Genomic DNA, 10,069 nt, shown 5'->3' on the forward strand with positions numbered 1-10,069 from the left:
TTTCTATAAAAGGTTTCCATTATGTATGAAAATTTATTACTTTTGACCCCCTCCTTCTTTAAGAGAGACCCCTCCCCCTAACCAATATTTCTATGATCACTTCCTTTGTACAAAGAACACGTATGCCATGTTCGGTTGAAATCGGTTCAGGCCTTCGAGAGTTATGCTGGAACATACATACATACATACAAACATACAAAACTTGTCTTTTATATAAATAGAAGATAGATAGATAAGTCAAATACCATCATTCCAGACATAGGCATTTGTTTCTCGCTGTCTCCTGTGTAGATATCTGTAAGTGAATTAGTGCATTATTTGAATAAAAATCTTCAATAACTGAATAAATATAAGAGATACAAATAAATTTTCTTCGGTGAACTTGAAAAATGTTAGAAAATCACATTTAAAAGTCTTATAAAAAATGATTTCAAAAGGCGTTCTAAAGAAAAATTTTCAATAGTTTATTTGAATTGGCAGACAGAAGTATGATGCCTTCGACAAAGTTGTTTCTTATAAAATGTGCTATAACCAAGCAAAGTGGATTTTTATGTCCAAAAATTAAAAAATAAAATTCGTTTCTAACTTTTAGGTAGATTAATCACAAATTTTTTACCTTCATGAAATGAAGAATAATCAACAAAACAACTTTGCTGAAGACACTACGGCTCCAGAATCTTTTTTTTTTTTGAGTAAAAAGTGATTAGTGTAAATTAGGGCATTATTCAAGTAGAAATCGTCAATAACCAAATATATTTGTGAGAAGAAAATAAACTTCCTCCGAAGAATTTGTTTATTCCGTTTTAGCAAACAATATTATAGAACATTGGAAAATTGTAGAAAATCACTACAAACAAGTTAAATTGAAAACAATTGATTTTTAGGGGTGATCAAGAGAAAACTCCACAGAAGTCCATTTAAATTGGTGGATAGAAGTATGATGTCTTCAATGTCTTCAAAGTTGTTTCTTTCAAAATATGCTAGAACTTTACCGAACAAAGTGGATTTTCATATTCCAAAATGAGAGAAGTAAAATTTGTCTCACACTGTTGAGTGGATTAGTCACCAAATTGCACCTTGTTTAAAAAAGCAGAACAATGGCTATTTAAGACATTCACCTGACAAGTTTGAATCCTTTCTAACGAAAGCTAACTTTGCTACAGAACCGAGGTTTGATTCTATCATCGAAATAAACATAAAATAACAACGTGTATGCAAAATTTCTTAATAAGACATAGTTCACATTTCCTAGTTGGTCTCGAAGTGCAATGCTGGTGCAACAAACCAGTCGTCGTATGTTCGAATCTCGGCTGGGAGAGACGCCTTAGAGTTAATAGAATCGTAGCGCCGGTCCTGCAATTGTTCTGTACACTAACAACTGACAGCAGATCAAACTTCGAAACGGGATGTAAAATTTTAGTTTTACTTATTCTATCACACGTACATCTAGTATGTACCACTAAAATCCATCTATTATTTGAAGGTACAGCTTCACCTTGACATAGAATAATCCATGCACATTCACCAGGTTATATAAACTTTTCCATACTCCACTGACGATCAGCGGTAAAAAAACACCGTTGCTTTTGGAGAATTTCAGCCGTTCGACTAAACGTGTAAGTATACTAAACTGCAGACATATTGATGCCATGGTGCAGATAATATGCTCTTCGCAGATGATTATTGTTTCCAGTAGCCACCGGTTCCTGTTTGCAACAGTTGCCCGGTGTTACATCTGCTGCTGCTGTCAAATTGCTGCTTTGCAGACATTGTAGGTCGGCTCTGACCACGATGTCCGTTTTATTTTTTGCTTCAGAAGTAATAAAGTCAATAAACGAAGGTCCTTTTGGACATCTTTGAGGTGACCTGCATAGAAAACAACGGGCGGTTTGGGCGTTTGATCTTGTGTTTTATGTTGTACTATTTAACCTTTAACAATGATTAGTTTTGTTTTCTTTTGCCACACAAAAAAATCAACCGATTTTCTTACTGAATGCGTTGCTACCAGAAGCATGGAAAGTGACTTCTGAACACAAAACTACTTTGACTATGCAAGCCAGTCTGAATTTCTTGTGAAATCGATCGCCGATTCACCAGAAAATGAGTATTTAGACATCCAAATTACTGGTATTCAGAATGAAATCGTATTTGAATAATAATATTGCTGATTTTGGCGGCGAATGCACGAATGCTGCGTGAGAGGAACAGCATCATAATTATATTTATTTCGATGCACGCTCTGCGAAAATCTCGATCTGATTATAACGTATCGAAACCTAATCAATCAAAATGGGCTGGAGTCATTTACGAACAATTTCATAGTTTGGATTTCGTGTTTCCAGTTCTCACCATCGTTCTGTAGTCTGGGCGTATTTTATATTTATACGAACAGGATATGTCTGAAATAACTAAATGTGATTTTTCTGCTACGATGGTTACACTACCGGAGTGCAAGTAAAATGTGAAGTTACACATCCGATGTATTGATTACAAACATTGTTTGTGTCTCCAAATCAGGAACATTACCGTTAACTCACACAAAATAAATTCATCCGGCTACCCAATAACCATTTGTTATCAACCTGTTTCGATGCCAGTTACATTAATTCATTATCACAACCTGAGCCACCGGTACATGACTCATGACTCGCACGATATTACTGTACGTCTGTGTCACTAAACTATTGGAAGCAGTAGACATAGCGACCTGCAGGTGCAACAGCCGACTGTCCAATCTGACAGCTGGTCCCAGTTCCGCGTTCGTTCGAAGTCTCATGTCGGTAAAAGTGTAAAAAACCGCTACTACTGTTGCTAACCAACGCCTCAAACGGTGTCAAGTTGTCTTGTTTAGTGACATTTTCCCCTCGAGTAACCCTTGTTGAGATTAGCAAATGGATAACTTATGTCGAATTCGTTTTTACGGCAGGACTATCCCGTCCCGGACTACGCTTTGCAACTGAAAAAAAAACACTTTCCGAGCAGTTGCAATGGTGTGCGTAATACCAGAGGTAACTGTCACTTTTGTTTTGGTCATTATCGCCATTGTCTTTTATCGCATTTGTGCTACTGTACGAAAAATTTGCCAATTTAATGAAAAATTACCAAATAACAAAATAAAATAAATAAAATTCAACCTGATGTTTGACACGCGAAGAACGATAATCAAAGCAAACCGATTTTGACACATTTTTTTTTATTTTGACACATACGTGTGAATGTGTTGGTGTCTTCAAAACTGCACTCTGTTTCTTGCGCGGACTGTCCGGGACAGAAAAAGGGTAGTCGGGATAGTCCGGAAAATGTAAAAAAAACAGTGATAGGACAAAGTGTAGTCCGCGGGGTAGCTACACCGCAAAAACGAAAACGACATAAAGCGAATATGTGTCACACTCGTCGTACCTATGTTAGAATCTTACAGCCTAAATCAAGACAGCCGTTATATAAATGTACGTGATGGACATATCCACATCATACATGCTTATTGTTGTAGGTATGTAATTACGTAGCATATATTTGATGCTTTTTTCAAAGTACAAAAATACTGGAAACAGTGTTTTTGAATGAAGACACATTCTTGCTCCAATGGAAAACTATTCATTCGATAATATACAATTCCATAAAAAAGAGCAACAATGTCAATCGACTAAAACTTTGCACAGATATTCCTTTGGGCTAAAATGTCTTTTTATGCTATTAGTTTTTTTATGAATCACGAATAATTTTTGAAAATAAAATAGAAAAACAAATTTAAAGCCAAAACGTTCTGTTCTCTGTTTCTGTTTGATTGTTATGATGTCTTTGGCAAAGTTGTAAGACAGAGAGCGAGAGATAGAAAAATTTCTACAATTTTGGAAAAGATGTCACACCGATCAAACAAACCATTCTGGGCTCTAAAAATGTATGTATTCATCAATACCATTTTTATAAATCGTTCCCAAAAATTAATCGTGATTCAATAAAATTACTTAGGACATCTTCAGCGGTGGTCCAAATCGTGGTATTGTTCTATTTTTTTGGAACACGCAAAAGTTGGACTGTGCGTAACCACATCAATATTGCGTCTTTTTAGAGCATCCTTTGTACTGTTTCGGAACCAGTACAACGGATGTGTGTTGTTCATAACGCATTTTGTGCTCTAGCGAATGTTCAATGTATTGGACGGCTCAAAATCAAAACACTTTTGAAGTATTAACCGGTGCTAGTATTGCCATGATGATTTGTACTGGTATTGGTAATATTTTTCAGAATGCTGCTATCGTTAAAACAGTGCAAGCAGTAATCAATACTGATGATTTTGGTACTGACTAGGTTAATACAAATATGAACTGATCAATTCACTATCATGAAAACGGTCATTCAAAAACATCGTCGAATCAATAACAATTAAAAAGACATTGGAATTGTTTAAAACATTTTGCATTTAACGACGACTCTGGTTTTATTCATATGCATTCGGTTACTGGCACCAGCGTCAGTAAATTCTGTTGCAACAAGGCTCGCTATTGGCTGTTTCGGTTGCTGACGGTGATTAGGGATGCACGAGCCTTTGATACGCACCGACTCGCGAAAGTTACCAGCGGTTTTTCGAGCGCCCCAAAACTGATCGTTTGCCCAAAACCGAAGTCTACCGAAACACTACGATTTTGTGTATAATATACATATTCTGATTTCGATCTCTGTCAATGTATTGATTACGCAACTGTTGCGTTATGCTTTTGACACATTCGTTGTGCATAGCCAGAGCATTTAATGTGCGTTTTGAGAGGACACATCTGATGATGTAAGCTTGAACTTTTGCGTGAACAAACTTAAACTCACTTCGGCACCGGTGTTGTAAATTTTGTTTTATACCAGATCTAAACTGAAAAATTTTGAAACTGGTATACGTTTTGATCTATTTTTGTCACTTTTTGGAACATAAAATAGATCGTTCTAAAACACTTTGCAAGCTAACAATTGGGGGCAAAATGTCATATTTTAATTGAATACCTCATTTGTAGGTGTTTCTAAATAAGCGTTTTGCGAGTGTTTTGGGATAAACAAAACAAAAGTTTTTCACAACGTTTCACAATTTATTTTTGTGGCTTTTCCGAAGAAGAAACGAACAGCTTTGTCGTTCTTGGCTGGAAATAACTAAAGACTCCATCAAGGAAACCGTCCAGCAAAAGGGAGAATTCTAGAAGTCCGTAAAGGATCACGTCCAGGTTGAACTATTTGGTTTGCCCATCAGGAAGCTAAATACGTTGGCTAAAATCGTTAACCGCCTCAATTGTAGTGAGATTACCAAGAACGATCAGTCTCAAAAGGCCAGAAACATGTTCTCCGAAGACAGAAAACGTTCAAAATGCAGGCTTGTTACAATATCCTCATAAGCGAACCCAAGTTTAAACAACTGCAAGATTCTAAGAGATTGACGAAACGAGAATGGAAGATGAATATCTACGCGTTCATTTTATTTTTTTTTATTTTTCGCTATCCTCTGAAGCCCTACTTGCAGCAGAAATTTTCCGATCATACCAATCCATTCTGAAAAATGTCACTGACGTTTGACTCAAACTGTCAAATCCACAAAGTCTTGAAAATATAAAGTTTCTTCTGGATTTTGCAGGATTTAATTCCAAAAAGTTTTTTCTTGCCGATTGATAAGTCTGATCAACTCTACTGTGACGTTGGGATTGAAGCAAATTAGCTGGACATCATCCGCGAACATCTGAATACTGCTGTGCCTTAGAACGTTGGGTAAATCATTGATGTACATTGAAAAGAGCAAAGAACCAAGAACAAAACCCTGTGGGACTCCTAGTGTAACAGCTAATTTACTCGAGTGGGCATTACCGCAAAACACAGATTGAGTCCTTCCTGTGAGATAGGGTCGAATGAGTTCTACGGCTGAACGTTGGAACTGAAAATACGATGCCAGTTTTCTACACAAACCCCTGTGCGAAATCGTGTCGAACGCTTGGGAAAAGTCCAGTAATAGTAGAATTTATCGACTACGACAGCAATATCATCATACACTCTCTATAGTGCGGTGCTAACTCTTTGCCCTTCTCTGACACTAGCATTTGACCCTTCAAGAGTTTCCCGAATGCTTTCGAAAACCCGCTCAACAGACTAATCGGTCTAAGGTTGTCTATAGAAAATAAATAAAAAGACAACAAAAAAAAATTTGGACACTGAAAAACACAGATTTGACCCTATAGCTCAAACTGAAAAAGATGAAAGATTATAGCTTTTTAGCCATCCCTGTGAGTTTTGGTGCCCCTATAACAGACAACTTCTGGATTTTTCTTTCTTCTGGATTTTGCAGGATTTAATTCCAAAAAGTTTTTTCTTGCCGATTGATAAGTCTGATCAACTCTACTGTGACGTTGGGATTGAAGCAAATTAGCTGGACATCATCCGCGAACATCTGAATACTGCTGTGCCTTAGAACGTTGGGTAAATCATTGATGTACATTGAAAAGAGCAAAGAACCAAGAACAAAACCCTGTGGGACTCCTAGTGTAACAGCTAATTTACTCGAGTGGGCATTACCGCAAAACACAGATTGAGTCCTTCCTGTGAGATAGGGTCGAATGAGTTCTACGGCTGAACGTTGGAACTGAAAATACGATGCCAGTTTTCTACACAAACCCCTGTGCGAAATCGTGTCGAACGCTTTGGAAAAGTCCAGTAATAGTAGAATTTATCGACTACGACAGCAATATCATCATACACTCTCTATAGTGCGGTGCTAACTCCTTGCCCTTCTCTGACATTTGACCCTTCAAGAGTTTCCCGAATGCTTTCGAAAACCCGCTCAACAGACTAATCGGTCTAAGGTTGTCTATAGAAAATAAATAAAAAGACAACAACAAAAAATTTGGACACTGAAAAACACAGATTTGACCCTATAGCTCAAACTGAAAAAGATGAAAGATTATAGCTTTTTAGCCATACCTGTGAGTTTTGGTGCCCCTATAACAGACAACTTTTCCAGAGATTTAAGCGAGTTCTCTCGTAAACAACGTTGAAAAGGCAACCCCGGCAAGCAATTACTATGCGACACTCTGACGCGCTTCTACATACAATAGGGGCTCCGAAATTCACAGGAATGGTTAAAAAGCTATAATCTTTCTAAGGCTGCATATATTTTCTCTTTTGTCGACCAGTGTAATTCATCGGAAATATAAATCTTCAGTTCACAGTGGGGAATCGCTGCTATCGAGTATCGACCCAAAATTGATAATGAGAATTTCCTTTCAATTATATTTTTCCTGGCTGTGATTCCTTCCGGATTCATACTTAGTACTGGGCAGGATGCGGCTACGCGTGATGGAGTGGCAACCGATCAACGCGAGGATGTGCAAGCTGAGGATAATGGGCCGATTTGCCAACTACAGTATCATCAACGTGCACTACCCACATAAAGGGAGACCCGACGACGAGAAGAGAACGTTCTATACCCAGTTTAAGCTGGTCTACGATAACTGCCCGCGATGGGAGGTGAAAATTTTCATCGAAGACATGATGGCTCAGGTAGGACAGGAGGCAATATACAGATATGGTAGTGAGAAGTACCTTCATCCTCCGCTAAAATATCTAAGAAATCCTTTGGAGCTCACCAGACCAACAAACAGAGAGTCTAATCGATTACGTTCTAATCGACGGCAGGTTATTCTCTGGCGTTATCAACGTTTGCACCTAACGCAATGTCAATATAGAATCGGACATTACCTAGTGGATGGAGATGATACTCTCTATGGTGTATGATACCAGCAAAAGTCGAACGCCGTGACCAAATATTGAGCAACTGTGGGATTTCGGCGTTGCACAGGAATACGCGCTACCCACGAAACAACAGCTTGGCGCAGATGGCTGGACGAGCAAGAGTGCTGCAACACGGACGAGAGCGAAGGTGGAACAATACCAACGAACACGGAACAGCCAAAACTTAGTTCTCCAAAGAAAGAAGCAGCAACAACATGCAGATGAGCAGAAGACAACAGTACTCCAGTCCTGATCAGTGATACCAAATGTGCAGATTTGTCTGCAAAACGCAGATTTTTGGAGTCCGTGTGCAGATATTTATTGATTTGCAGATATTTGCAGTTTTTCCACGTTTCTGCAGATTTTTGTCAGAATCTCCTTATGTTTGCGCAGATTTTCTTGAAATGTGTGCAGATTTTTACAGCCTTTGCCTGCGCGAGCGAAATTTTTTTGGATCACGGATAGATTTTTTTCAGATTTCGAGCAAATTTTTCCGGTTTTTCGAGCAGTTGCAGACATTTTTCAAAAACATCTGGCATCTCTGGTCCTGATCTTTTGGAGGTGGAGGAGTAGATTAACTGGCTGAAAACAATAAATGTGCTGAAGAGCAAAATCATTTCAATTCGTCTGGAAATACGCGAAAGTTTAATCGACCATTTTTGATTTGAATGAAACTTTGCACACGTATTTGGCTTGGCAAACTGAGCATTTTTCACAGGTGGAGAGATTTTTTACACCCATGAGTTACATTCTAAAAGGGCGTACGCCTTTTGGCATAGGTTTTATTCGAAGCATTGTAGCCCAGAAACCGTTGGTTGTATAGAAAAACTGTCTGAGAATGAGTTGTAGCGAATTAAAAATGCACCATAAAAAGAATATACACTGTACAAAAAAAATTTTTTTGACCAAAAAAAAATTAAAAATAAACATTAAACTTCAATTTAAAAAAAAAAGAGTTTTTTTTTATTTTTTATTTTTTCGAAGAAACTTGACGTTAATACGCAACTTTAAAAAAAAATCCAGGATGGAGAAATGAAAAATAATTTTTTTTTAGGGTAGATTAATTTTAGACCTGTGCGCCGACCATATCATCGGCGGCGGCGGCGTAGAAAAATTTTTACCTCGGCGGCGATCGGCGCGCCGGCGTGACGCCGTTGGTATTTATCGTGACACTAATTACCACTTCTAAAATATTGCGTATAATGTGTACACTCTCATGTTCGATTTTTTTATTTCAACATAAATAAATGAAAATATGTTCATCTGGGATGACAGGATGTCTAAAAAAGTAATAAGAATGGTTAAGAATCAAGTAGACAAACAATTTAACAACCAACAAAAAAATGACTAACGGCGCAATAAAAATTTCCTCGGCGGCGCGCCGACTCAAAATCATCGGCGGCGGCGTGCGTAAAAGTGTCGGCGGCGGTGGCGCGGCGTGGCGGCGCACAGGACTAATTAATTTTTTTATGAAAATTCTAATTCGGAAATTTTTCAAAATATTTGTATTCTGATGATTTTAAAAGATGCAGAGAGTCATTTTGAATCAAAACGCTCTTGGTAGTAAACATTCTCAAGGCATTGGTTTTCGAGTTATTTTTAATTTAAGCTCGAAAAATTATAATTTTTTAGGAAAATACACGTTTTTCTTAATTTGTCCATGGTTCTCCAGCAAAAACCATACGTTCATTGGAATGCTTGATCAAAAATATACAATTCATTCTTTGACAACAAAACGATTGGGCGAACGGTTCTCAAGAAAAGAGTTAAATGTTCTAAGTGATCTAAATATATATAAGAATCAAATATTAATTTTCGAGTTTTATTATCTTAGGAACATATTTTTTATGACATAGATACTTTACAGAACTATTTTCACTTTATATTTTATATACATCATAAGTAAATGATTCGTCATCTTTTGAAAACAGCTTCGTTTGTATCTTATTTTCTGAAATCGGAACAAAAGAGTAATACTTTTGTGTGGCAGCTATTATTATAGATTTTTTTTTAAAATATTGCTGCATTCTGTTATTCCTTGTTCATATTCTTCATATGATACCCAACTAAACGACATTTTTGATTAATTTTTATTACTTTTCTGATTAGACCAATCAAACAATTCTTTTGCGCTTGTAATGGGATGTTCATGTTCTTTAGCTAAACTTGCATTTCCTGCCATTCGTTTTAATATGCCACCAATTGCTTCGCATAGGCCTTTAACATGAGAAGTCGCAAAAAATGCTACTCTGCATCGACGTTATATTTTGTTTTGAACTTGCAAAGTTTTTTCTATTTTTATATTGTGAGGCAGCTC

Source organism: Wyeomyia smithii, chromosome 1 (assembly GCF_029784165.1).
Source record: "Wyeomyia smithii strain HCP4-BCI-WySm-NY-G18 chromosome 1, ASM2978416v1, whole genome shotgun sequence".
Taxonomy (NCBI): Eukaryota; Metazoa; Arthropoda; class Insecta; order Diptera; family Culicidae; genus Wyeomyia; species Wyeomyia smithii.